This window comes from Oncorhynchus gorbuscha, linkage group LG16, assembly GCF_021184085.1.
Source record: "Oncorhynchus gorbuscha isolate QuinsamMale2020 ecotype Even-year linkage group LG16, OgorEven_v1.0, whole genome shotgun sequence".
NCBI classification, from domain to species: Eukaryota; Metazoa; Chordata; class Actinopteri; order Salmoniformes; family Salmonidae; genus Oncorhynchus; species Oncorhynchus gorbuscha.
This window is the reverse complement of record NC_060188.1, coordinates 41,659,078-41,685,603: the sequence shown is the minus strand read 5'-3', so window position 1 is coordinate 41,685,603 and position 26,526 is coordinate 41,659,078.

Sequence of the window (26,526 nt, the reverse complement as noted above, 5' to 3'; positions counted from 1 at the left end):
CCTCTTTGCTCGCACATGCTTTTTCAGTTCTGCCCATAATAGTTCTACAGGATTGAGGTCAGGGCTTTGTGATGGCCACTCCAATACCTTGACTTTGTTGTCCTTAAGCCATTTTGCCACAACTTTGGAAGTTTGCGTGGGGTCGTTGTCCACTTAGAAGACGCATTTGCAACCAAGCTTTAACTTCCTGATTGATGTCTTGAGATGTTGCTTCAATATATCCACATAATTTTCCTGTCTCATGATGTTATCTATTTTGTGATGTGCACCAGTCCCTCCTGCAGCAAAGCAGCCCCACAAAATGATGCTGCCACTCCCATGCTTCACAGTTGAGATGGTGTTCTTCGGCTTGCAAGCCTCCCCCTTTTTCCTCCAAACACAACGATGGTCATTATGGCCAAACGGTTCTATTATTGTTTCAGACCAGAGGATATTTCTCCAGAAAGTATGATTTTAGTCCCCATGTGCAGTTGCAAACCGTAGTCTGGATTTTTTTACGGCGGTGTTGGAGCAGTGGCTTCTTCCTTGCTGAGCGACATTCAGGTTATGTCGATATAGGACTCCTTTTACTGTGGATATAGATACTTTTGTACCTGTTTCCTCAAGCATCTTCACAAGATCCTTTGCTGTTGTTCTGGGAATGATTTGCACTTTTTGCTCCAAAGTACGTTCATCTCTAGGAGCCATTCCTTAGCGGTATGACCTCTGTGTGGAACCATGGTGTTTATACCCACTGGTATTGTGATACAGTGAATTCTAAGTGAAATAAACTGTCTGTAAACAATTGTTGGAAAAATGACTTGCGTCATGCACAAAGTAGATGTTCTATCCAACTTGGCAAAACTATAGTTTGCTAACAAGAAATTTGTGGAGTGGTTGAAAACGAGCTTTAATGACTGTAAACTTCTGAGATCAACTGTATCATTAAGGGCACTGCAGTTCTGTGTGCGATACGTTCAAATATGCTAAAACTTGAGCATACTTACATTTCACAACTGTCAACAACAGCTACCAATAGTTGTTTACGTGGTAGTTAGGTATTATCGCCCAAACATAGTATTGTGTTTAATGTATGGTCGTGATTATTGCTTTGCTGTCCAAGATAAAGATGTAGTTTCTTCTGGACAAAAAGCATGCTAAATCACTATTCTCAACTGAATGTCTAGCAAGGGAGAAAGGTTGAGTAAATGTAAAAGATTGCTAAAAAAGTTGTCCTTATATACTGTAGTTGGTTCACATTTGATTTGGCCTGTGTGTTATACTCACTTCAGATGGCGACAGATATTCAACTTGACTCCATTGAACGTTACAGTGCATCATGATTCATTGAAAATGTCTCTCCTGGAAGAAAGCACAAGGTTTTGTTGTACACAATACACAAATGTAGGTAACTGTAGAGAAGACTGTCAATATAATCGAACATACGTCTTTGTCAAGACTGTCCAAATGGTGTTTTAGCTCCATACCTCCACCACTCTTGGCCGGTAGAATTCAAGGAGCTTGGAAAGATGACTGTCCAGGGCTTCATGAAATCTATTATTTAGGTCCACAGACTCATACACTCCAGAGCAACCTGTTTGAAGAGCATAACATACCAGGGAAGGAATTTTAGGCACAAGGCCACTTTTTATTTTATTTTTATATTTGGACCTTTATTTAACTAGGCAAGTCAGTTAAGAACAAACTCTTATTTTCAATGATGGCCTATGAACAGTGGGTTACCTGCCTGCCTGGTTACCTGCCTGGGCAGAACGACAGATTTGTACCTTGTCAGCTCGGGGGTTTGAACTTGCAATGTTCCGGTTACTAGTCCAACGCTCTAACCACTAGGCTACCCTGCCGCCCCACTTTCCCTCAAGGGGGTGCCTAATCTGCCAGAGCACCAAAACAATCATCCAGGGCACCAAGGACATCAAGCAAAATAGCCAATTACATTGCTACAAAACTCAAAAAGCACTTGTTAAAAACCCTATAAGCATTTCATGTAGGAAAGTGATTAAAATGATCTGTTGCCAATTTCATACCAAAGGGTTACCATGGTAATGGAGCTACAGTACTTATACTGATTTGGGGGAAATATATCTTGATTTTGCCGTTTAAACTGAAACTATCACCGAAAAACTCAGAAGCGTGTGATTAAAATATACATAACTAGGAAACTAGCTAAGTCTCAGTTGGGATCATTTAAAAATGTATCTATGACAGCCTGTGACTGCCACTGCGCTCATTGTTAAATAAAGTTAAGGGATTCAGAGTCAAGCTGTGAAACTAAATGGCAGAAATACTTTGAAAACAACAATGGTTAATAGCCATAAATGTGAGTGAAACGCTTACACTGTATAGAGCTCTGCATTTGTGTGACGTATAAACAGTCAGAGTTTTTACACCCAGCCTAAGAGCACTACAGATAAAATGAATACATTTCTTGAAAGCGTATTACATTAAACTTTTGTAGTTCCTTGTATCCTCTAATCACCTTCATCTCAAAATGCACAAAGGTCTGAAGGGAGACAAGCTCCTGAAGTATGATAAACTGTGTATATTATCGATTTCAACAAACACAGAAAATCTTATTGGACTTTGTGCAGATTTTAGATAAACACTTGTCTGTCTGTGGACAGTGCTGGCCATCTAGATTTGATGTCAATCACACAGGGCTCATCTTCCACAATTTCCTTTCTTCAAAAATAAAAAATAGTTTCCATTATTAAACAATAGGTACAAAATAATTAAGAAGTTCAAACCCACACAACAGTACATGTGCACCAGAGGCAGTTGCACAGACCACTGATTTGAATTCTTGGTTCTGACTTAAAAGTTAAATGAACACATAGATCTTAGCCGATTTAACTTAATTTTGTAAGTTAAGTTAATGTAGAGATTTGTAGTTATCCTGACTTTACATTTAAAGTCAAGACAACTGTTGTCTTCATTTAGTTCATTTGACTTATTGGATCTAATTCGAAAGTTGAGGGAACACATAGTTCATTCCTGATTCAACTTGATTTTATAAGATAAGACAATGTTATGACTTGTAGTTAATATAACATTACATTTTTTGTTAACACAACTGGTATCTTGTTTTAGTATATTTTACTTATTAGTTCTGATTTGAAAGTTTACTGAGAAAATTGTTCTTTGCTAACTGAACTAGATTTTTTTTGAATAGCTTTTGTTGAGTTGAAGTCAACTTAACACATTTTGCAAATTTAGTTGACTTGAATAGATGAAAGAGGTTATTTTGACTTAATCTAAAAACTAAAAACGTTTTTTAGTGTGACCATGTCTTAAAATAATGACTCTTTGCTTATTTGAGCTCTTCTTGCCATAATATGGACTTGGTCTTCTACCAAATAGGGCTACCCTACCCCCTTCTCACAACACAACTGATTGGCTCATTAAGAAGGAAAGAAATTCCACAAATGTACTTTTAACAATACACATGTTAATTGAAAAGCATTCCAGGTGATTAATCTGGTTGAGGGAATGCCAAGAGTGTGCAAAGTTGTCATGAAGGCAAAGGGTGGCTACTTTGAAGAATCTAAAATCTAAAATATATTTTGATTTGTTTAACACTTTTTTGGTTGCTACATGATTCCATATGTGTTATTTCATAGTTTTGATGTCTTCGCTATTATTCTACATTTCAGAAAATAGTAAAAATAAAGAAAAACCTTAGAATGAGTTGGTGTTCTAAAACCTTTGACTGGTAGTGTATGTGAGTATATTACACATGTACGCACCCACGCACGCACACATACACAGGGAAACAGTAAGACTTGTTCGTCCAGATATTTGATTGAATTCTGTGGCCTAAAAAACATTGCTTTGAATGCTCTAGTTTCTGCAACTGTTCTTTTGAGTAGTACACTGCAGACATTATGTTCCAAGCATCACTTTTTGAACAGCATGTCAAATCACATAGAGGTAAATCTAAAGTTGAAATAAATTAAAGGATGGTTTGTTTATCTTCCATACGTCCAGATGGGAGATAAAAAATCACAAGTGCATATGGAGAGATGTGAGGAGACAGTTGTGAGACATGGGCTGGCGTCTCATGCTCAGCAGTATCATTGTTGATGTGTGCTGTTATCAGCCATGGAAAGGGAAAAACATTATTTTCAGCTTACGACCTAGGGCTGGTGGTATTGTCATGCAGGTGAAAGAGGACCCAAAAGCGACTTAACAGAAACAGAGTTTATTTAAGTCCAAACAGGGAATAACAGAAATCCTCTAGACTTGTAGAGGGGAAATAACTGGAGAAGCGGCCACAGACTGCAGGTCGCTTCGGGTAGGCGCAGGCCGTAGTCGACAGAGACACCTGCTCACACGCAGCATCTGATGAAGGCAAAAAAACACGACAGGACAGGGCGATACACAATCACAGCAAAAACACGACAGGACAGGGCGAAACGCAATCACAGCATGGTGAATACAATACAAGGAACCGACGGGACAGGAACGGATCACAAAGGAATAAATAGGGACTCTAATCAGGGAAAGGATCGGGAACAGGTGTGGGAAGACTAAATGATGATTAGGGGAATAGGAACAGCTGGGAGCAGGAACGGAACGATAGAGAGAAGAGAGAGCGAGAGAGTGAGAGAGGGGAGGGGAGAGAGAGGGATAGAAGGAGGGAAAGAACCAAATAAGACCAGCAGAGGGAAACGAATAGCATGGGGAGCACAGGGACAAGACATGATAATAAATGACAAACATGACAGTACCCCCACTCACCGAGCGCCTCCTGGCGCACTCGAGGAGGAATCCTGGCGGCAACGGAGGAAATCATCGATGAGTGAACGGTCCAGCACGTCCCGAGACGGAACCCAACTCCTCTCCTCAGGACCGTAACCCTCCCAATCCACTAGGTATTGGTGACCCCGTCCCCGAGAACGCATGTCCATGATCTTATGTACCTTGTAAATAGGTGCGCTCTCGACAAGGACGGGAGGGGGGAGGGAAGACGAACGGGGGTGCGAAGAAAGGGCTTAACACAGGAGACATGGAAGACAGGATGGACGCGACGAAGATGTCGCGGAAGAAGCAGTCGCACAGCGACAGGATTGACGACCTGGGAGACACGGAACGGACCAATGAACCGCGGAGTCAACTTACGAGAAGCTGTCGTAAGAGGAAGGTTGCGAGTGGAAAGCCACACTCTCTGGCCGCAACAATACCTTGGACTCTTAATCCTGCGTTTATTGGCGGCTCTCACCGTCTGTGCCCTGTAACGGCAAAGTGCAGACCTCACCCTCCTCCAGGTGCGCTCACAACGTTGGACAAACGCTTGAGCGGAGGGAACGCTGGACTCGGCAAGCTGGGATGAGAACAGAGGAGGCTGGTAACCCAGACTACTCTGAAACGGAGATAACCCGGTAGCAGACGAAGGAAGCGAATTGTGAGCGTATTCTGCCCAGGGAGCTGTTCTGCCCAAGACGCAGGGTTTCTGAAAGAAAGGCTGCGTAGTATGCGACCAATCGTCTGATTGGCCCTCTCTGCTTGACCGTTAGACTGGGGATGAAACCCGGAAGAGAGACTGACGGACGCACCAATCAAACGACAGAACTCCCTCCAAAACTGTGACGTGAATGCGGGCCTCTGTCTGAAACGGCGTCTAACGGGAGGCCATGAATTCTGAATACATTCTCAATAATGATTTGTGCCGTCTCCTTAGCGGAAGGAAGTTTAGCGAGGGAATGAAATGTGCCGCCTTAGAGAACCTATCGACAACCGTCAGAATCACAGTCTTCCCCGCAGACAAAGGCAGACCGGTAATGAAGTCTAAGGCAATGTGAGACCATGGTCGAGAAGGAATGGGGAGCGGTCTGAGACGACCGGCAGGAGGAGAGTTACCCGACTTAGTCTGCGCGCAGTCCGAACAAGCAGCCACGAAACGGCGCGTGTCACGCTCCTGAGTCGGCCACCAAAAGCGCTGGCGAATAGACGCAAGAGTGCCTCGAACACCGGGATGACCAGCTAACTTGGCAGAGTGAGCCCACTGAAGAACAGCCAGACGAGTGGAAACAGGAACGAAAAGGAGGTTACTAGGACAAGCGCGCGGCGACGCAGTGTGCGTGAGTGCTTGCTTAACCTGTCTTTCAATTCCCCAGACTGTTAACCCGACAACACGCCCATAAGGAAGAATCCCCTCGGGATCAGTAGAAGCCACAGAAGAACTAAACAGACGGGATAAGGCATCAGGCTTGGTGTTCTTGCTACCCGGACGGTAAGAAATCACAAACTCGAAACGAGCGAAAAACAACGCCCAACGAGCTTGACGGGCATTAAGTCGTTTGGCAGAACGGATGTACTCAAGGTTCTTATGGTCTGTCCAAACGACAAAAGGAACGGTCGCCCCCTCCAACCACTGTCGCCATTCGCCTAGGGCTAAGCGGATGGCGAGCAGTTCACGGTTACCCACATCATAGTTGCGCTCAGATGGCGACAGGCGATGAGAAAAATAAGCGCAAGGATGAACCTTATCGTCAGACTGGAAGCTGGGATAGAATGGCTCCCACGCCTACCTCTGAAGCGTCAACCTCGACAATGAATTGTCTAGTGACGTCAGGAGTAACGAGGATAGGAGCGGACGTAAAACGTTCTTTTAGAAGATCAAAAGCTCCCTGGGCGGAACCGGACCACTTAAAACACGTCTTGACAGAAGTAAGAGCTGTGAGAGGGGCAGCAACTTGACCGAAATTACGAATGAAACGCCGATAGAAATTAGCGAAACCTAAAAAGCGCTGCAACTCGACACGTGACCTTGGAACGGGCCAATCACTGACAGCTTGGACCTTAGCGGAATCCATCTGAATGCCTTCAGCGGAAATAACGGAACCGAGAAAAGTAACGGAGGAGACATGAAAAGAGCACTTCTCAGCCTTTACGTAGAGACAATTCTCTAAAAGGCGCTGTAGAACACGTCGAACGTGCTGAACATGAATCTCGAGTGACGGAGAAAAAATCAGGATATCGTCAAGATAGACAAAAACAAAAATGTTCAGCATGTCTCTCAGAACATCATTAACTAATGCCTGAAAAACAGCTGGCGCATTGGCGAGACCGAACGGCAGAACCCGGTACTCAAAATGCCCTAACGGAGTGTTAAACGCCGTTTTCCACTCGTCCCCCTCTCTGATGCGCACGAGATGGTAAGCGTTACGAAGGTCCAACTTAGTAAAGCACCTGGCTCCCTGCAGAATCTCGAAGGCTGATGACATAAGGGGGAGCGGATAACGATTCTTAACCGTTATGTCATTCAGCCCTCGATAATCCACGCAGGGGCGCAGAGTACCGTCCTTCTTCTTAACAAAAAAGAACCCCGCCCGGCCGGAGAAGAAGAAGGCACTATGGTACCGGCGTCAAGAGACACAGACAAATAATCCTCGAGAGCCTTACGTTCGGGAGCCGACAGAGAGTATAGTCTACCTCGAGGAGGAGTGGTCCCCGGAAGGAGATCAATACTACAATCATACGACCGGTGAGGAGGAAGGAGTTGGCTCGGGACCGACTGAAGACCGTGCGCAGATCATGATATTCCTCCGGCACTCCTGTCAAATCGCCAGGTTCCTCCTGAGAAGTAGGGACAGAAGAAACGGGAGGGATGGCAGACATTAAACACTTCACATGACAAGAAACGTTCCAGGATAGGATAGAATTACTAGACCAATTAATAGAAGGATTATGACATACTAGCCAGGGATGACCCAAAACAACAGGTGTAAACGGTGAACGGAAAATCAAAAAAGAAATAGTCTCACTGTGGTTACCAGATACTGTGAGGGTTAAAGGTAGTGTCTCAAATCTGATACTGGGAAGATGACTACCATCTAAGGCGAACATGGGCGTAGGCTTATCTAACTCTCTGAAAGGAATGTCATGTTTCCGAACCCATGCTTCGTCCATGAAACAACCCTCAGCCCCAGAGTCTATCAAGGCACTACATGTAGCACCCGAACCGGTCCAGCGTAGGTGGACCGACAAAGTAGTACAGGACCTTGATGGAGAGACTTGAGTAGTTGCGCTCACCTGTAGCCCTCCGCTTACAGATGAGCTCTGGCTTTACTGGACATGAATTAACAAAATGTCCAGCAACTCCGCAATAGAGGCACAGGCGGTTGGTGATCCTCCGTTCCCTCTCCTTATTCGAGATGCGAATCCCTCCCAGCTGCATGGGCTCAGTCTCAAAGCCAGAGGAGGGAGATGGTTGCGATGCGGAGCAGGGAAACACCGTTGATGCGAACTCTCTTCCACGAGCCCGGTGACGAAGATCTACCCGTCGTTCTATGCGGATGGCGAGAGCAATCAAAGAGTCCACATCTGAAGGAACCTCCCGGGAGAGAATCTCATCCTTAACCACTGCGTGGAGTCCCTCCAGAAAACGAGCGAGCAGCGCCGGCTCGTTCCACTCACTAGAGGCAGCAAGAGTGCGAAACTCAATGGAATAATCCGTTATGGACCGTTCACCTTGGCATAAGGAAGCCAGGGCCCTAGAAGCCTCCCCACCAAAAACTGAACGGTCAAAAACCCGAATCATCTCCTCTTTAAAGTTCTGGAATTTGTTAGAGCAATCAGCCCTTGCCTCCCAGATAGCTGTGCCCCATTCTCGAGCCCGGCCAGCAAGGAGTGAAATGACGTAAGCAACCCGAGCTCTCTCTCTAGAGTATGTGTTGGGTTGGAGAGAGAACACAATCTCACACTGCGTGAGAAAGGAGCGGCACTCAGTGGGCTGCCCGGAGTAGCAAGGTGGGTTATTAACCCTAGGTTCAGGAGGCTCGGCAGGCCAGGAAGTAACAGGTGGCACGAGACGTAGACTCTGGAACTGTCCAGAGAGGTCGGAAACCTGAGCGGCCAGGTTCTCCACGGCATGGCGAGCAGCGGACAATTCCTGCTCGTGTCTGCCGAGCATGGCTCCTTGGATCTCGACGGCAGTGTAACGAGCGTCTGAAGTCGCTGGGTCCATTCCTTGGTCGGTTCCTTCTGTCATGCAGGTGAAAGAGGACCCAAAAGCGACTTAACAGAAACAGAGTTTATTTAAGTCCAAACAGGGAATAACAGAAATCCTCTAGACTTGTAGAGGGGAAATAACTGGAGAAGCGGCCACAGACTGCAGGTCGCTTCGGGTAGGCGCAGGCCGTAGTCGACAGAGACACCTGCTCACACGCAGCATCTGATGAAGGCAAAAAAACACGACAGGACAGGGCGATACACAATCACAGCAAAAACACGACAGGACAGGGCGAAACGCAATCACAGCATGGTGAATACAATACAAGGAACCGACGGGACAGGAACGGATCACAAAGGAATAAATAGGGACTCTAATCAGGGAAAGGATCGGGAACAGGTGTGGGAAGACTAAATGATGATTAGGGGAATAGGAACAGCTGGGAGCAGGAACGGAACGATAGAGAGAAGAGAGAGCGAGAGAGTGAGAGAGGGAGGGGGAGAGAGAGGGATAGAAGGAGGGAAAGAACCAAATAAGACCAGCAGAGGGAAACGAATAGCATGGGGAGCACAGGGACAAGACATGATAATAAATGACAAACATGACAGGTATTACACAGTGATAGTGGTTAGTATTAATTTACCTAATGTTGGCTAAACCTTGTCTGATTAAAATTAAATAGTGCTGTTTATTGTTCAACATTGGCATGAGTTTTATAGATTTGTACTTTCGTTCATGGATTTAATCTTTGATTGGCCTATATTAACTTGTCTGTAGGAATATAACCAATAAGGACTTTCAACTATGCTGATATACACAGCACTGACTGACTTCATGACCTGAAATCAATCAATCAAATTAATTTATAAAGCCTTTCTTACATCAGCTGATGTCACAAAGTGCTGCACAGAAACACTCCAAACAGCAAGCAATGCAGGTGTAAAAGCACGGTGCCTAGGAAGGCCATAACCTAGGAAGAAACCTAGAGAGGAACCAGGCTATGAGGGGTGGCCAGTCCTCTTCTGGCTGTGCCGGGTGGATATTATAACAGAACATGGTTAAGATGTTCAAATATTCATAGATGACCAGCAGGGTCAAATAATAATAATCACAGTGGTTGTCAAGGGTGCAACAGGTCAGCACCTCAGGAGTAAATGTCAGGCTTTTCATAGCCAATCATTCAGAGAATCTCTCCCGCTCCTGCTGTCTATAGAGAGTTGAAAACAGCAGGTCTGGGACAGGTAGCACGTCCAGTGAACAGGTCAGGGTTCTATAGCCGCAGGCAGAACAGTTGACTGGGGACAGCAAGGAGTCATCAGGCCAGCTAGTCCTGAGGCATGGTCCTAAGGCTCAGGTCCTCTGAGTGAGAGAGAGAGATAGAAAGAAAGAGAGAATTAGAGAGAGCATTCTTAAATTCACACAGGACACTGGATAAGAAATGAGAAATACTCCAGTTACCCTAGCCCCCCGACACAAATTACTGCAGCATCAATATTGGAGGCTGAGACAGGAGGGGTCGGGAGACACTGTGGCCCCGTCCGACGATATCCCCAGACAGGGCCAAACAGGCAAGATATAACCCCATCCACTTTGCCAAAGCACAGCACCCACAACACTTGAGAGATATCTTCAACCACCAACTTACCATCTTGAGACAAGGCCAAGTATAGCCCACAAAGATCTCCGTCACGACGCACCCCTCCTAGGGATGGAATGGAAGAGCACCAGTAAGCCAATGACTCAGCCCCTGTAGTAGGTTTAGAGGCAGAGAATCCAAGTGGAGGGAGGGGAACCGGCCAGGCAGAGACAGCAAGGGCGGTTCGTTGCTCCAGTGCCTTTCCGTTCACCTTCACACTGGGCCAGACTACACTCAATCATATGACCTACTGAAGAGATGAGTCTTCAGTAAAGGCTTAAAGGTTGAGACCGAGTCTGCATTTCTCACATGGGTAGGCAGACCATTCAATAAAAATTGGGCTCTATAGGAGAAAGACCTGCCTCTAGCTGTTTGCTTAGAAATTCTAGGGACAATTAGGAGGCCTGCATCTTGTGACCGTAGCGTACGTGTAGGTATGTACGGCAGGACCAAATCGGAAAGATAGGTAGGAGCAAGCCCATGTTATGCTTTGTAGGTTAGCAGTAAAACCTTGAAATCAGCCCTTGCCTTATCAGGAAGCCAGTGTAGAGAGGCTAGCACTGGAGTAATATGATACATTATTTTGGTTCTAGTCAAGATTCTAGCAGCCATGTTTAGTACTAACTGAAGTTTATTTAGTGCTTTATCCGGGAAAGTAGTGCATTGCAGTAATCTAACCTAAAAGTGACGAACGCATGGATACATTTTTCTGGATTTTTGGACAGTTTCACGTAGATGGAAAAAGCTGTCCTTGAAACAGTCTTGATATGTTCATCAAAAGAGAGATCAGGATCCAGAGTAATGCCGAGGTCCTTCACAGTTTTATTTGAGACGACTGTACAACCATCAAGATGAATTGTCAGATTCAACAGAAGATCTCTTTGTTTCTTGGGACCTAGAACAAGTATCTCTGTTTCGTCCGAGTTTACAAGTAGAACATTTGAGGCCATCCACTTCCTTATGTCTGAAACACAGGCTTCTAGCGAGGGCAATTTTGGGGCTTCCCATGTTTCATCGAAATGTACAACTGTGTGTCATCCGCATAGCAGTGAAAGTTAACATTATGTTTCCGAATGACATCACCAAGAGGTAAAATATATAGTGAAAACAATAGTGGTCCTAAAACTGAGCCTTGAGGAACACCGACATTTACAGTTGATTTGTCAGAGGACAAACCATCCACAGAGACAAACTGATATCTGTCCAACAGATAATATCTAATCCGGCCAGAACTTGTCCGTGTAGACCAATTTGGGTTTCCAATCTCTCCAAAAGAATGTGGTGATCGATGGCATCAAAAGCAGCACTAAGGTCTAGGAGCTCGAGGACAGATGCAGAGTCTTGGTCTGACGCCATTAAAAGGTAATTTACCACCTTCACAAGTGCAGTCTCAGTGCTATGATGGGGTCTAAAGCCAGACTGAAGAGTTTCGTATACGTTGTTTGTCTTCAGGAAGGCAGTGAGTTGCTGCGCAACATCTTTTTCAAAACATTTTGAGAGGAATGGAAGATTCGATATAGGCCGGTAGTTTATAGTTTATATTTTATACGTTTAAAGGTTTGGCTTTTTCAAGAGAGGCTTTATTACTGCCACTTTTAGTGAGTTTGGTACACATCCGGTGGATAGAGAGCCGTTTATTATGTTCAACATAGGAGGGCCAAGCACAGGAAGCAGCTCTTTCAGTAGTTTAGTTGGAATAGTGTCCAGTCTGCAGCTTGAAGGTACTGCTCTGTTCTAACCTGAGTTGTAGGTCAACCTCTTGTACGTTTCTTGGGTCTCTCTGCATCTCTCTCTCTCTCTCTGAATAGAGGGAATGTGTTGTCTCAGAAGGAATTGCTCTGTCCTCTTCCTCTACTGTTGTGACAAAACAGACCAATACCTTCAGGGTTGGGCCCCAGGCGACACAGCAACACTCTCTCCTCTTTGACTAAAGACAGGTCAATATAAACGACCCATAGAGACGGCGTTGCAGTTTGCATGACCACATCACTCCATCAACGATCCACTCACACTACATCTGCCAAGGAAGGTATATTTGATATGCTGATTGCCAACAACACAATTTTCTTAGGTAAAGTAACAAAATATTATGTTGACCATTTTGGTGGAATGGCCCTTTAAGAAACCCCCAAAATATTTGAGGGGTAGTTTCTCTTGGGAATTTGGGAATGTTAATTATAAGCCAACACTATATCCTGGATTTTGACAACAAAGCCTTTTCACATTAATCATGTGTCACATCCTGGCCATAGAGAGTCTTTTATTCTCTATTTTGGTTAGGCCAAGGTGTGGCTAGGGTGGGCGTTCTATGTTCATTTTCTATGTTTTGGATTTCTTTGTTGTTTGGCCTCGTGTGGTTCTCAATCAGAGGCAGCTGTCTATAGTTGTCTCTGATTGAGAACCATACTTAGGTAACGTTTTTCCACTGGGTTGTTGTGGGTAGTTAATTTCTGTTTAGTGTGTTTTGCACCTGAAGGAGCTGTTGTTCTTTTGTTGCTTGTTGTATCGTGTTCAGTTTTACCATTAAAATGATGAACACGTACCACGCTGCGCTTTGGTCCTCACCTTCTTCCACCAATGGCCGTTACAGCATGAGTGACAATACATGAGCAGTCGCTGTGTGATTGTATCTGTGTCAGTTGTTGTATTTTATGTAAAAAAAATAAAAAAATTAACAGTTATTCAAAGCCCCATGGGGATTGATGACCTAGCAATAGAGATTGTGTGGGTGAACATAACTATTGCTAAACTTAAACAAAACATTTTTGTTGTGTTGGTCTTTGTGCAGCATGTGTAAATGTTGGTCCAATCCTCCAGGTGCATGTGCCTAATGTATCAGTGTGACTGCCGGGAGGTAGACAGGGGGCTGCATCTGTTAACAACCATGAAGCTGTTCTTGCTCTCAGCTGCCTAAAAACACAATTCTCTTCTCCCCACCCTCTTTTAATAAAAAATGACTCCTAAAAAATTATTCCGTCTGTACTCTGTTCTCTAAGTTTCTGCTCTAAAAGTCTGTTTGTACTTTGTTGTTGATGATCCCTAGGAGAATCCACAGGAGGCCCCATGGACCTCAGTGGGAACAGAACAACTGGCGCTTGGATGCATTAGCTGCTGAGGCACATGGGAATACGGATGGCAGGCTGTTTGGCTGACACGCCTAAACAGAACTGAGATTCCCCAGTGTGTTGTTGCACTGTCTGGGTACTGATTCAACAGACTGTAGATATCTCTAAAGTCACAATTCTACTACTGGATGTTCAATCCGACAAGGAATGCCATGCTCAGGGAGTGGTGAAGGATCATTATTTTCAATTGAAAGCATCTCTCCCAGTCATTGTCTATTGACTTACGCCTACCTTAAATTGTGTTGTCTTGTGCAGTTTTTGTGACTCAACAAAACAACTATGACCTCTAATGAGGTCACAGAACCATAATGCTCAAGTGAATAAACAGTACAGAATGATGTTGGATGGCATCATGCGATGGAACTTACTGATGCGTAATATAAACAAAAATCAAATCCCATGAAACTTGTTATCCCTGGAAACCTACTTTGGTGGCCATACTGTAGCCTCATTGGGGTTAGTGTGGTAAATACTGTACAGTATGTATACTGAACAAAAATATAAACGCAACATGCAACAATTTCATCGATTTTACTGAGCTAGAGTTCATATGATTAAATCAGTCAAGTGAAATAAATTAATTAGGCCCTAATCTACGGATTACAGATAACTGGAAATACAGATACGCATCTGTTGGTCACAGATAACAAACAAAAAAATGTGCCTCACAATGTGCCTCAGGATCTCATCACGCTATTTTTGCATGCTCCCTCAAAACATCTGTGGCATTGTGTTGTGTGACAAAACTGCACATTTTAAATTGGCCTTTTATTGTCCCCAGGTCCTCCTGTGTAATGATCATGCTGTTTAATCATATTCTTGATATGCCACACCTGACAGGTGGATGGATTATCTTGGCAAAGGAGAAAGGCTCACTAACAGGGATGTAAACATATTTGTGCACACAATTTGAGAGAAATAAGCTTTTTGTGCATATGGAATATTTCTGGAATCTTTTATTTCTGCTCATGAAACATGGGATCAACACTGTTGCGTTCATGTTTTTGTTCACTTTATGTGTGATGTGCAGCACACACCATCTTAATTAATTAGCATGAGGCAGCGCTGGATTCTATGCTGCCATGTCCCTCATCAAATGTCTGTCCTATCAGAGGCACTCTAGCTTGACACTATGCATCTGGGTTTGATCATAGGACAGCTAGACCTATACAGCACAGGGACCTTGGCAACGCTCTCCGACTGGCATTTCCCACAAAAACTGTGCTAGAGGGACACATCTCCTGTACTTCGCTCTTTCTAGACATAGACTATAAGTAGACTCCACTGCGTCTTTATTTGGACAGTGAATAGCACCTTTTAATTTGGCTTTATACACCAGCATTTTGGATTTGAGATGAATTGTTTTAAATGAGGCGGCCATTTTTGTATAATTTAAACGATAAGAAATTATCTTAAAATTGCATGGGAATACACAATGCAGATAATGGTCCTGCTTATGATCTCCAGGGGGAAATGCAGTTCAATCGATCACAGTCATGGATACCAGAAGGCGCTTACCTTACTGCTGTCCCCCACCCACTCAATGTACCTCTCCTCCCCACTTCAGGTGCCACCAGTCATCTCTGGACTTCAAGTCCCACTTCTCATCAATGTGATGGGCTCGTTGCAGTGATGTATAACAGCGTGGTCATAGACGTCGAACAATCTGTTAACAGCCCACTGTTATTTCTCGCTCGTTGCCGATAAAGTGCATGGGTTTGATGCTCTCCTGAACCGTTGGACCAACCGCCCCCCCCCCCCCGTATTCACCCAGTGCCAAGCGGGCACACACATACCAGATGGAAGTAGCCGGGTAGGTGTGGGAGTACTAGAGAGCGGGGGAGGGGGGGGGGTATTGGTGGACGGAGGTAGTTTCTGGCGCCACCTAGGTCCTCTTACTTGCCAATGGGAGCAGGGTTTGACTTCGACAGGGATCCTACCACCAGTTGGGAGGAAATATAAACCAATCGCAATGAGACATAGCCAGCTGTGAGATGTATAACACGCTTCAGACAATTACAGTGGATGTGACTGTACATCAAATCTTGCAATGGTAAAGCGTTTGATATACATTTTCACCAGACACGATCAGTTTCCTACTATTAATTATTGCCTAATATGTTGGCATGAATAACCTTTTTTTTTACCAATTCCAATGTTATAAGCATTTTGCACTGAATCATACAGTATAATGGTTTAAAAGCAGAATTTGTATCATATTACCATTATGTCTACACAGTCGTCACTCCCGTTAAACAACTCTAAATCGCTTTGGGACAGTACTTACTTGCCAATAATGTTGCATAAAAAGTTTGAAAGGTCTGTCATTTTTACCAAACACAGTTAAACGCTTTAAATTGTGATATTCTGCATGAAATAATTGAAAGAAAAAAGTGATTATTTATTAGCATTTAGGCATATATCATGTGAATTAGGCCACATGTGAAATCATTGTCAAAAGCGTAAGAGATACCTTTGCATGTCGGTCTAGATTATTTATGGGTTGATCAAATAAAAATATCTCCAAAGCAATTGCCTGTCTATGGTGCAGGACACCTGCTGGTGTCTTAACTGGTTAGGACAGCTCATGAAGGGGTCCTAAATGTATGTAGACTATGTGTGACTCTTATGGTTAAAGAGTCATGTTTGTATTTTTTTACCCATAAGAGTACAAGTAAATTGTCTCTATGCTCAGCACTTATGACCAATCGTCTACTCTGAGACGCTTTGTGGATAAGGGCCCAGCTCTCAGACTGTGAAGGAAGAGGTCGTTGCCCTCATCCGTGAGATGCACGCCATCCCTACGGTACCGCCCAGGGACCCAGTGCTTTATGACAGAGAGGCTGATTGTGGGCATGGGCCTGTCACAGAGAATTGCAAACACCAGCTAGTTGACAGAGCACTGGGCCATCTCTATGTGCTTGATGTCCTCCTCCTACTGGAATATCCAACTCCTCCACTCTTTGATGTCAGAGTATACTACCTTTGTCCTAGGGAACATTCGGATGGCTCCTTTCAAATCAGCTCACATCTGATGCACCAGGGCTGTCCCATTTGTGTGTCCCAAGTCATTACCACCGAGGTGGATGACTATGATATATTCACACCTCGCCTAGGCAAACCCTTCCATTGAGAACAGCTCATCCATACATTGTGTAATCACACAGTAAATATTTTCTTCAGTCTTTTTTTCATTTGTTTCCTTGCTCTCGACAATCTGCTTTGAGCAATGATCATTTTGGTTATGAGCTGGGATCTTATCAATAAATAAACGCATGACATTGTGAGAGTTCACAGGGGGAACATGTGCTAAGCTGTATTATAACGTATAATAACGTAGCATAATCACTTTCTGGTGTAAAGACCGTGGGAATGAAAAAAAAAATGTTTTAAGTGAGAAAAGGCAAGGAAATTCACATGAGCACCACAATGCCTATTCCACCCATGCACACTAATTTAACGTATTACAGTAGCTACAATATATAAACAAAAGGGTGTGGACACCCCTTCAAATTGGTGGAGTTGACTATTTCAGCCACACCCGTTGCTGACAGGTGTATAAGATTGAGCACACAGACACGCAATCTCAATAGACAAACATTGGCAGTAGAATGGCCTTACAGAAGCTCAGAGTCTTTCAAAGTGGCACGGTCATAGGATGCCACCTTTCCAACAAGTAAATTCATAAAATGTCTGCCCTGCTAGAGCTGCCCTAGCCAATCAGCTGTTATTGTGAAGTGGAAAACGTCTATGAGCAACAATGGCCTTCCTCACCCGAAGGGTAGGCCGCACAGGATGCCACCTTTCCAACAAGTAAATTCATAAAATGTCTGCCCTGCAGGCTAAAAAGAGCTGCTTCATTTGGGAAACTATAATTTTCCAATGTATTCTATTTCATTCCATGATATTGTGGTTACAAAATATATACATTTTTACTGTGATTATGGCACGGAAATATAAGAGAATCTGCTAGGCTAAATGAACAAACTGGAAGGAAACAAAGGCTTTTTTCTAAAAGTGTTTGCATTAAATAAGGATTTTTTTGGTTTCATTAATATTTAATTATATGTAATGCTTTGTATTTATTTCATTTTATACAGCCTAATGCTAAATTTATAGGCATGCTGTTGAAGTGGTGTTGTTGAAATTCTGAATGGTCCTGCCATACTGTAGCGTGTCACAGTTGCTTCACAAATGATTTCTTAAATGGCAAGCTATAGCCTTGAAATAACAATAATAACAGCCTAAATAATGTATTTATGTTCCTTCTTGGGCGACCTTGCTTGCTAGTATGTTGTTTAACAGCCTGTTGAACATCAATTGAAAGTGACAGAATCACAAATTACTTCCCAAGCAAAGTAAAAAAATGTGTCTCCACGGTTATAGAATGTTGTAGCATTACCTCTGAATGTCATAGAGACAAACCAAAGATATCCCATATGCAATGAAGTTTGTTACAGCTTGTTTCTAGCATAAAGCATTCCGGACCAAAGTGTCATTATAGATCACTTTTTATAATCAGGTCCATAAAAAACAATCTTAAGCTAACAAGGGTAGGCCTGTGTCTTTAGACATATTTTCTTTAACACATAGCCACAATATCTTCACATAGCAGCTCAATTCAAGCTCTGGTTTTAATTCACACTAAGCCTTTCACTGACACTGAGATATTTAAGGAAATGGCTGGCATGGATAGTAGACTATAATTTCGCCTGCCAAACAGGTAGGCCTACCTCTGATTTCTAGAATGGCAAGAAATAGGCTCCAACACAAAGCCCTCGTTAGTAGCCTGAAGTCAAATTAAAACGAAGACTGAAAATAGGCCTGCTTGAATTAGCCTAATTTCTGCACCCATGCTCTGTCCATTTCCGCGGCTGTCATTTCATAGTAATGTAAGTTATTTAAATTGCTTGAATATGTCTTATTGTCGAGGTGAATAACTCTGATAAATTGCTTTATTATGAGCAGTGAAACAGTTTTTATTCAGATCAATTATAGTAGTAGCAAACTTCCCTCTGGTCCCCATCTTCGCTCTCCCCCTTTCAAACTGAACAGGACATTTGTAGGTCTAGTCTGCACGCACAGATATTGAATTTTCTTGGGGGTGCAAATACAAAAATATTTTGGGAAGAAGCCTTTGGTTGGCAGCACCAAAGGGTTTACATCAGCAAGAGCAGGGCAGGCTGGTGCTCATGATTGGGAACACCTATCCATTGCAGTGGCATAATGCAGTGTAGCCTATACAAGCAGCGCAAAAACTCAGGAACGAAGTAAGTTTTCTTAGAAATATAACTTTGCCCTGTGCTTCTCCGAGCATGCTCGTTTTCTAGCCTAGGTCTATAGTCTCTAGCATGGGCTATGGATCGTTTGATTGAGACCACACTAGGCGCACTTGATATTGTGCACCCAGCAGAGAATCAGGGATGATGGGCACACATCGAGATATAATAAGCAACTAATTCTAAAACACTGAGCAATATGATATTTCATCGATTTCAAATTACCCTCCCCTGGACTAAATAAAGGAATACATAACCCTCCCCGACTGAAAAAGAATGACCCTCCACTATTTTCCTCTGGTTAACTATTGTTTAGATTTCGACTGCTTCCTAACTTGCTAATGTTATTATCCATGTTCTTTGCTGTTGCTATTGTTGGTATGCCATGAGCAGATCATCTCATTTCTGATGTGTTAGTCAGTCCCACCCTTCTTTTTCAGAGATACAATTCCATGTCACAAGAGCTCTCAATACGTTTTCATTGGATCTGCAAACTGTTAAATTGTGTCGTTTGAAGCATATTGCTGAAATTTCATGGACAGTTTGCAGATCCACTGGAAATGTATTGAGAGGTCTTGTGTCAGCGAATCGTACAGCTGAAATAGCTAGATATACAATACATTTACACACCCCTTCAAATTAGTGGATTTGTCTATTTCAGCTGACAGGTGCATAAAATAGAGCACACAGCCTTGCAATCTCCATAGACTAATATTGGCAGTAGAATGGCCTTACTGAAGAGCTCAGTAACTTTCAACGTGGCACCGTCATAGGATGCCACCTTTCCAACAACACAGTTAATCACATTACTGCACTGCTAGAGCTGCCTCGGTCAACTGTAAGTGCTGTTATTGTGAAGTGTAAAGTCTGCGAAGTGGTAGGCCACACAAGTTCACAGAATGGGACCGCCGATTGCTGAAGCGTGCAGTGCGTAAAAATCATCTGTCCTCAGTTGCGGTACTCACTACCGAGTTTCAAACGGCCTCTGGAAGCAACGTCAGCACAATGACTATTCGTCGGGAGCTTCATGAAGTGGGTTTCCAAGGCAGAGCAGCCGCACACAAGTTTAAGATCACCATGCGCAATGCCAATCGTCGGCTGGAGTGGTGTAAAGCTCGCCGCCATTGGACTCTGGAGCAGTGGAAACGGGTTCTCTGGAGTAATGAATCACGCTTCACCATCTGGCAGTCTGACGAACAAATCTGTGTTTGGAGGATGCCAGGACAACACCCCCAGCCCAAATGCAAAGTTTGGTGGAGGAGGAATACTGGTCTGGGGTTGTTTTTCATTGTTCGGGCTAGACCTCTTAGTTCCAGTTTAGGGAAATCTTAACGCTACAGCATACACTGACATTCTAGACTATACTGTGCTCCCAATTTTGCAGCAACAGTTTGGGGAAGAGCATTTCCTATTTCAGTCATGCCCTGTGCACAGAGCGAGGTCCATACAGAAATGGTTCGTCAAGATCAGTGTGGAAGAACTTGACTGGCCTGCACAGAGCCCTGACCTCAACTTCATCGAATGCCTTTGGGATCAATTGGAATCCCAACTGCGTGCCAGGCCTAATCGCCCAACATCAATGCCCGACCTCACTAATGGTCTTGTGGCTGAATGGAAGCAAGATCCGCAGCAATGTTCAAACATCTAGTGGAAACCCTTCCCAAAAGAGTGGAGGCTGTTGTATCAGCAAAAGGGGGACCAACTCCATATTAATGCACAAGATTTTGGAATGAGATGTTTGACGAGCAGGTGTCCACATGCTTTTGGTCATGTAGTGTATGTGAAACTATGTGACAGACCTCAACACATCTCTTTCTCCCTGCTTGGAACAAGGCTCCTCTACAGGGTGTGCGTCATCTCTCTCTCTTCCACAATTACTCCTGAATGGCTTGTGCATTGTCTTTCTGACAGGCAACCGGACAAGCTGCTTTGCACGATTATAACAGTGCGAAAATCCCACTCCTCTGCACGCCCCAACATGCCTGCTATTCATTCCTCAAATCGATGTTCATGTTTAATTTTAAACTGTGAAAATGTTGAGTAAATGTGAGCACAGAGAAACATGACTTGACGACATGTCCCTCATGCCCATTTACGAGTGGAAACAGTTTATTTTTCCAGTCTCTAATTCCTATCCTGTTGTTGACATGTATGGAATGTATATCACCAGCCAAGTTAGGAAGAAATGAATCCATATTTTTTGTCATTTGCTATGTAGGCTCCAGTAGATAGGTGCTGAATGCTCTAGCCCCAGGGTGTGATTACCATAGGCCGTTGTAATGAATATGATGGAAGGCAGGGCGCTTGAATAGAAATGTCTCAAAACAAACAATGCCTCACAATGATGGGGTGCAAAGAACTGAACTAAATAGTGTGTGTAAATGACATACAGGTGTGTGAACAGGTGATCAGAATTCAGTTGATTGGGATCTGGAGAGAGCTGCATTCAGGGGATCACCAGTGGGGAGAACAAGTATTTGAAACACTGCCGATTTTGCAGGTTTTCCTCCTTACAAAGCATGTAGAGGTCTGTAATTATTATCATAGGTACACTTCAACTGTGTGAGACGGAATATAAAACAAAAATCCAGAAAATCACATTGTATGATTTTTAAGTAACTAATTTGCATTTTATTGCATGACATAAGTATTTGATCACCTACCAACCAGTAAGAATTCCGTCTCTCACAGACCTGTTCGTTTTTCTTTAAGAAGCCCTCCTGTTCTCCACTCATTACCTGTATAAAAGACCTGTCCACACACTCAATCAAACAGACTCCAACCTGTCCACAATGGCCAAGACCAGAGAGCCGTGCAAGGACATCAGGGATCAATTGCAGACCTGCACAAGGCTGGGATGGGCTACAGGGCAATAGGCAAACAGCTTGGTGAGAAGGCAACGACTGTTGGCACAATTATTAGAAAATGGAAGAAGTTCAAGATGGCAGTAAATCACCCTCGGTCTGGGGCTCCATGCAAGATCTCACCTCGTGGGGCATCACTGATCATGAGGAAGGTGAGGGATCAGCCCAGAACTACACGGCAGGACCTGGTCAATGACCTGAAGAGAGCTGGGACCACAGTCTCAAAGAAAACCATTAGTAACACACTAAAACGTCATGGATTAAAATCCTGCAGTGCACGCAAGGTCCCCCTGCTCAAGCCAGCGCATGTCCAGGGCCGTCTGAAGTTTGCCAATGACCATCTGGATGAACCAAAGGAGGAATGGGAGAAGGTCATGTGGTCTGATGAGACAAAAATAGAGCTTTTTGGTCTAAACTCCACTCGCCGTGTTTGGAGGAAGAAGAAGGATGAGTACAACCCCAAGAATACCATCCCAACCATGAAGCATGGAGGTGGAAACATAATTCTTTGGGGATGCTTTTCTGCAAAGGGGACAGGATGACTGCACCGTATTGAGGGGAGGATGGATGGGGCCATGTATTGCGAGATCTTGGCCAACAACCTCCTTCCCTCAGTAAGAGCATTGAAGATGGGTTGTGGCTGGGTCTTCCAGCATGACAACGACCCGAAACACACAGCCAGGGCAACTAAGGAGTGGCTCCGTAAGAAGCATCTCAAGGTCCTGGAGTGGCCTAGCCAGCCTCCAGACCTGAACCCAATAGAAAATCTTTGGAGGGAGCTGAAAGTCCGTATTGCCCAGCGACAGCCCTGAAACCTGAAGGATCTGGAGAAGGTTTGTATGGAGGAGTGGGCCAAAATCTGGTCAAGAACTATAGGAAACGTATGATCTCTGTAAATTCAAACAAAGGTTTCTGTACCAAATATTAAGGTCTGCTTTTCTGATGTATCAAATACTTATGTCATACAATAAAATGCTAATTAATTACTATAAATCATACAATGTGATTTTCTGGATTTTTGTTTTAGATTCCATCTCTCACAGTTGAAGTGTACCTATGATAAAAATTACAGACCTCTACAAGTAGTTCTCCCCACTGTATGTGTTTGAGAGTGTGAGTTGGAAGCAGACGTTACAGCCTTCTTTCTATTCCTGGAGCTCTCGCTCTTATAAAAGATCACAGCTCTCATCGAGTTGTCAGTCGCCAAGGTGAAAGAGAAAATGTAATCCCTTTGTAAATGAATAAATTAACACTGTTGAGTACATTGCCTGGATGTTATGTTGTCTGCAGTGCAGTGACAAAATCTCAGAAGTACAAAACGATCATGGATCAGACATATGGAAAACCCCATTTGATCAATGTTTGCTATTTGAATTGTTTGCAGATTTAGTTAGGCCTCTCTCTTATGAGAGAGGGGTGGTCAATTCTTCACCACTGAGTTCGTTTAGAAGAATTTTGTCCAATTCACTCTGTTGTGTCACCACAGGCTTCTGCAGCTAGCCTGATTCAAAACTTTTTTCCCTCTATTTTCCCTCCTTTTCATCACCATTAAATGGTAGTGGCAGATCAACTTTGTAATGTAGTGTTTGATTTGGTTCAGGGGTGTCATGCACCTATTATTTTAGAGGGGACACAGAGTGCGTGAGAATGAAGTGGGGTCGCTCCGGAAGGGGGCCTTCCCCTGAAAGTATTTGAATTTAGCATTTTTCAAACACATGAAACAGCTTTCTCCTGCAATATAGAGCCATAATCATCGTTTTAAAAATGCATATTTTTCTGCGTATATTATCTAAGCAGTTCTCTTTACCTGTAGGTGTTAAGTATGTATATTCTGCAATCTACTACATCTTGCCTATGCCGCTTGGTCATCGCTCATCCATATATTTATATGTATATATTCTTATTCCATCCCTTTGGATTTGTGTGTATTAGGTAGTTGTTGTGTGAATTGTTAGATTTCTTGTTAGATATTACTGCACTGTCGGGAACTAGAAGCACAAGCATTTCACTACCCTCGCGTTAACATCTGCATGTGACCAATAAAATTGATTTGATTTAAGTACAAATGCCACACTGGTATATAATATCAAACCCCAAAATTTAAGCAATTTGAAAAAAAAACATCTAAAGTCTAAGATAGCTAGCCAAGCTACTCCAACTTAGATGATTGCCTAAAATAGTTATGAGGTTGGGAACCTATCTAGCTGGCTAGCTAAAGCCAACTTTATAAAATTGCTATGTGGCTAGTATTACAGAAACAAATAAATATGTTTGTTTCATTTATTCATCAATAGGCAAATCTGAGGGGGCACGTGGGGGCATGTGTACTTGTGTTCCCCTATGGGCATGACTCCTCATTTGTGTTCACAGTAGGTTGCTCAGATGTTCTGACGTCATATCGCCTTTCTGTAGGTCGGCGGTAAAACGTCCTCCTCAGCGGCTGCCACAAATGATCAATATGTAGGATGTTCACCCACTCTGTCCAGGGTTGGTGAAAACGCGCTTTGGTGATGAAATTTCACTTCCATATGTTGTGAAAATACATTTTACACGTTCTGAATCATTCAGTGGGGTCTTTCTCTAACATTAACATTGTAGCCAAAAAGTTTCTCGTAACAACTTTTGAGGATTTTACATTTTGTGGTAGTCGTCTTCTAAGATGTTCACACAGGTCGCAGAAATAAAATTAGCATGACATGAGCTGAAATAAATGTAAAAAGCTTTGAAAATAGAAGCTTGATACATGTTCAGTTTTCCGTTGACATTTCGTTTTTAGTTTTTGTGAGACATCTTTGGAAAAAAAATGGAATTTCAAATGAATATGAAAATACTATGTCAAAAGTAGGGGCATGCATGTGAAAATCAGTCAGTAACTGGTGTGACCACCATTTGCCTCATGCTGCGCGACACATCTCCTTCGCATAGAGTTGATCAGTCTGTTGATTGTGACCTGTGGAAGGTTGTCCCACTCCTCTTCAATGGCTGTGTGAAGGTGCTGGATATAGGTTGGAACTGGTACACGTTGTTGTACACATCGATCCAGAGCATCCCAAACGTGCTCAACGTGTCACATGTATGGTGAGTATTCAGACCATGGAAGAACTGGAATATTTTCAGTTCGGAGAAATTGTGTACAAATCCTTGTGACATGGGGCAGTGCATTATCATGCTGAAACATGAGGTGATGGCGGCGGATGAATGGCACAAGGATCTTTGTGCATTCAAATTACCATAAATAAAATGCAATTGTGTTCATTGTCTGTAGCTTAAGCTTGCCCATACAATAACCCCAGCGCCACCATGGGGAACTCTTTCCACAACATTGACATCAGGAAACCACTTGCCCACACAACACCATACACTCTATGCTGTCTGCCATCTGCCCGGTACTTCTCCAGCGTGCCAGTGGACATCGAAGGTGAGCGTTTGCCCACTGAAGTCGGTTACAACGCCGAACTGAAGTCAGGTGAAGACCCTGTTGAGGACGATGAGCACGCAGATTAGCTCCCCTGAGACAGTTTCTGACAGCTTGTGTATAAATGATTTTGTTGTGCTAACCCAAGGTTTTAGACACTCCCACAGGTTGAAGAAGAGGTCCTGGGCTGGCGTGGTTACACGTGGTCTGCAGTTGAGAGGACAGTTGACGTACAGCCAAATTCTCTCAAATGACGTTGTGGACTTTCCTGCTTTCATCATAATTACACCCTCCCTCAAAACTTGAGACATCTGTGGCATTTTGTGTGACAAACAGAACATTTTAGTGGCCTTTTATTGTGCACTGGTCGTGCTGTTTAAAAGACCAATTAGTGACAGCAGAATTTGGCTGCCCGTTTAAATGCACCCAAAGACATGCATCTAAAAATATGTATTGTTAAAAAAATATTATGACAATCAGGGAGCAATACATTGTTGCAAATGTATTTGTTTGTTCATAAATGTTCTGAAATACACAAAAGGACAATTTTGTTGTCACTACAAGCTAGATTGAATGAATTGATTTCAATGTACTCTTGATAGTAAATCAATCATTGTAAATATAAAGTCATTTTAAAATGGAGATAAGCTTCACTAAATCTGAACTTTATCTGTACGTACTGGGCTATATTAAGTTGACATATTTTATTAGTCTAATAATTTTGTTTAGTTAGAACAGCAACCTGTGGCAAGCTTGTCTGTTATGCCATTAATAATATAACACTTTTTTATGGGTTTTTTACCACCAGCCAAACAGTTTGAGAACTCTGTGTTACAATAACTCAATATGAAGTAGGCTTGACTTAAGAGCATGTTGATTGAACAAGGATTGTAAATGGTTAACTCTTTCAATGTGGCTTTAGATCAGATAACTCACACTTTAATGTTGTTTCAACTTGTTATTTCCAGTCATCTTCTTGCGTGGCCTTTTTCAAGCTCAGAACACATAACATGTCACAATATACATTTTTTAATGTAAACTGTAAATGTAGTTATGATAACTGTAATATTAGTTCAAATAACAACATGTGAAATTAATTCAACAAAAAATGGTTGGTTGTACTGACATGTGGACTTAAATGTTTTTTTTTTATTTGTTAAAATAAATTTTGCATTGTTGACATAATAAATGTTTAAGTTGATTCAAATAATAATATTAAATTAACCATTTATTGTTAGTCAAAATAAATGTAATAAA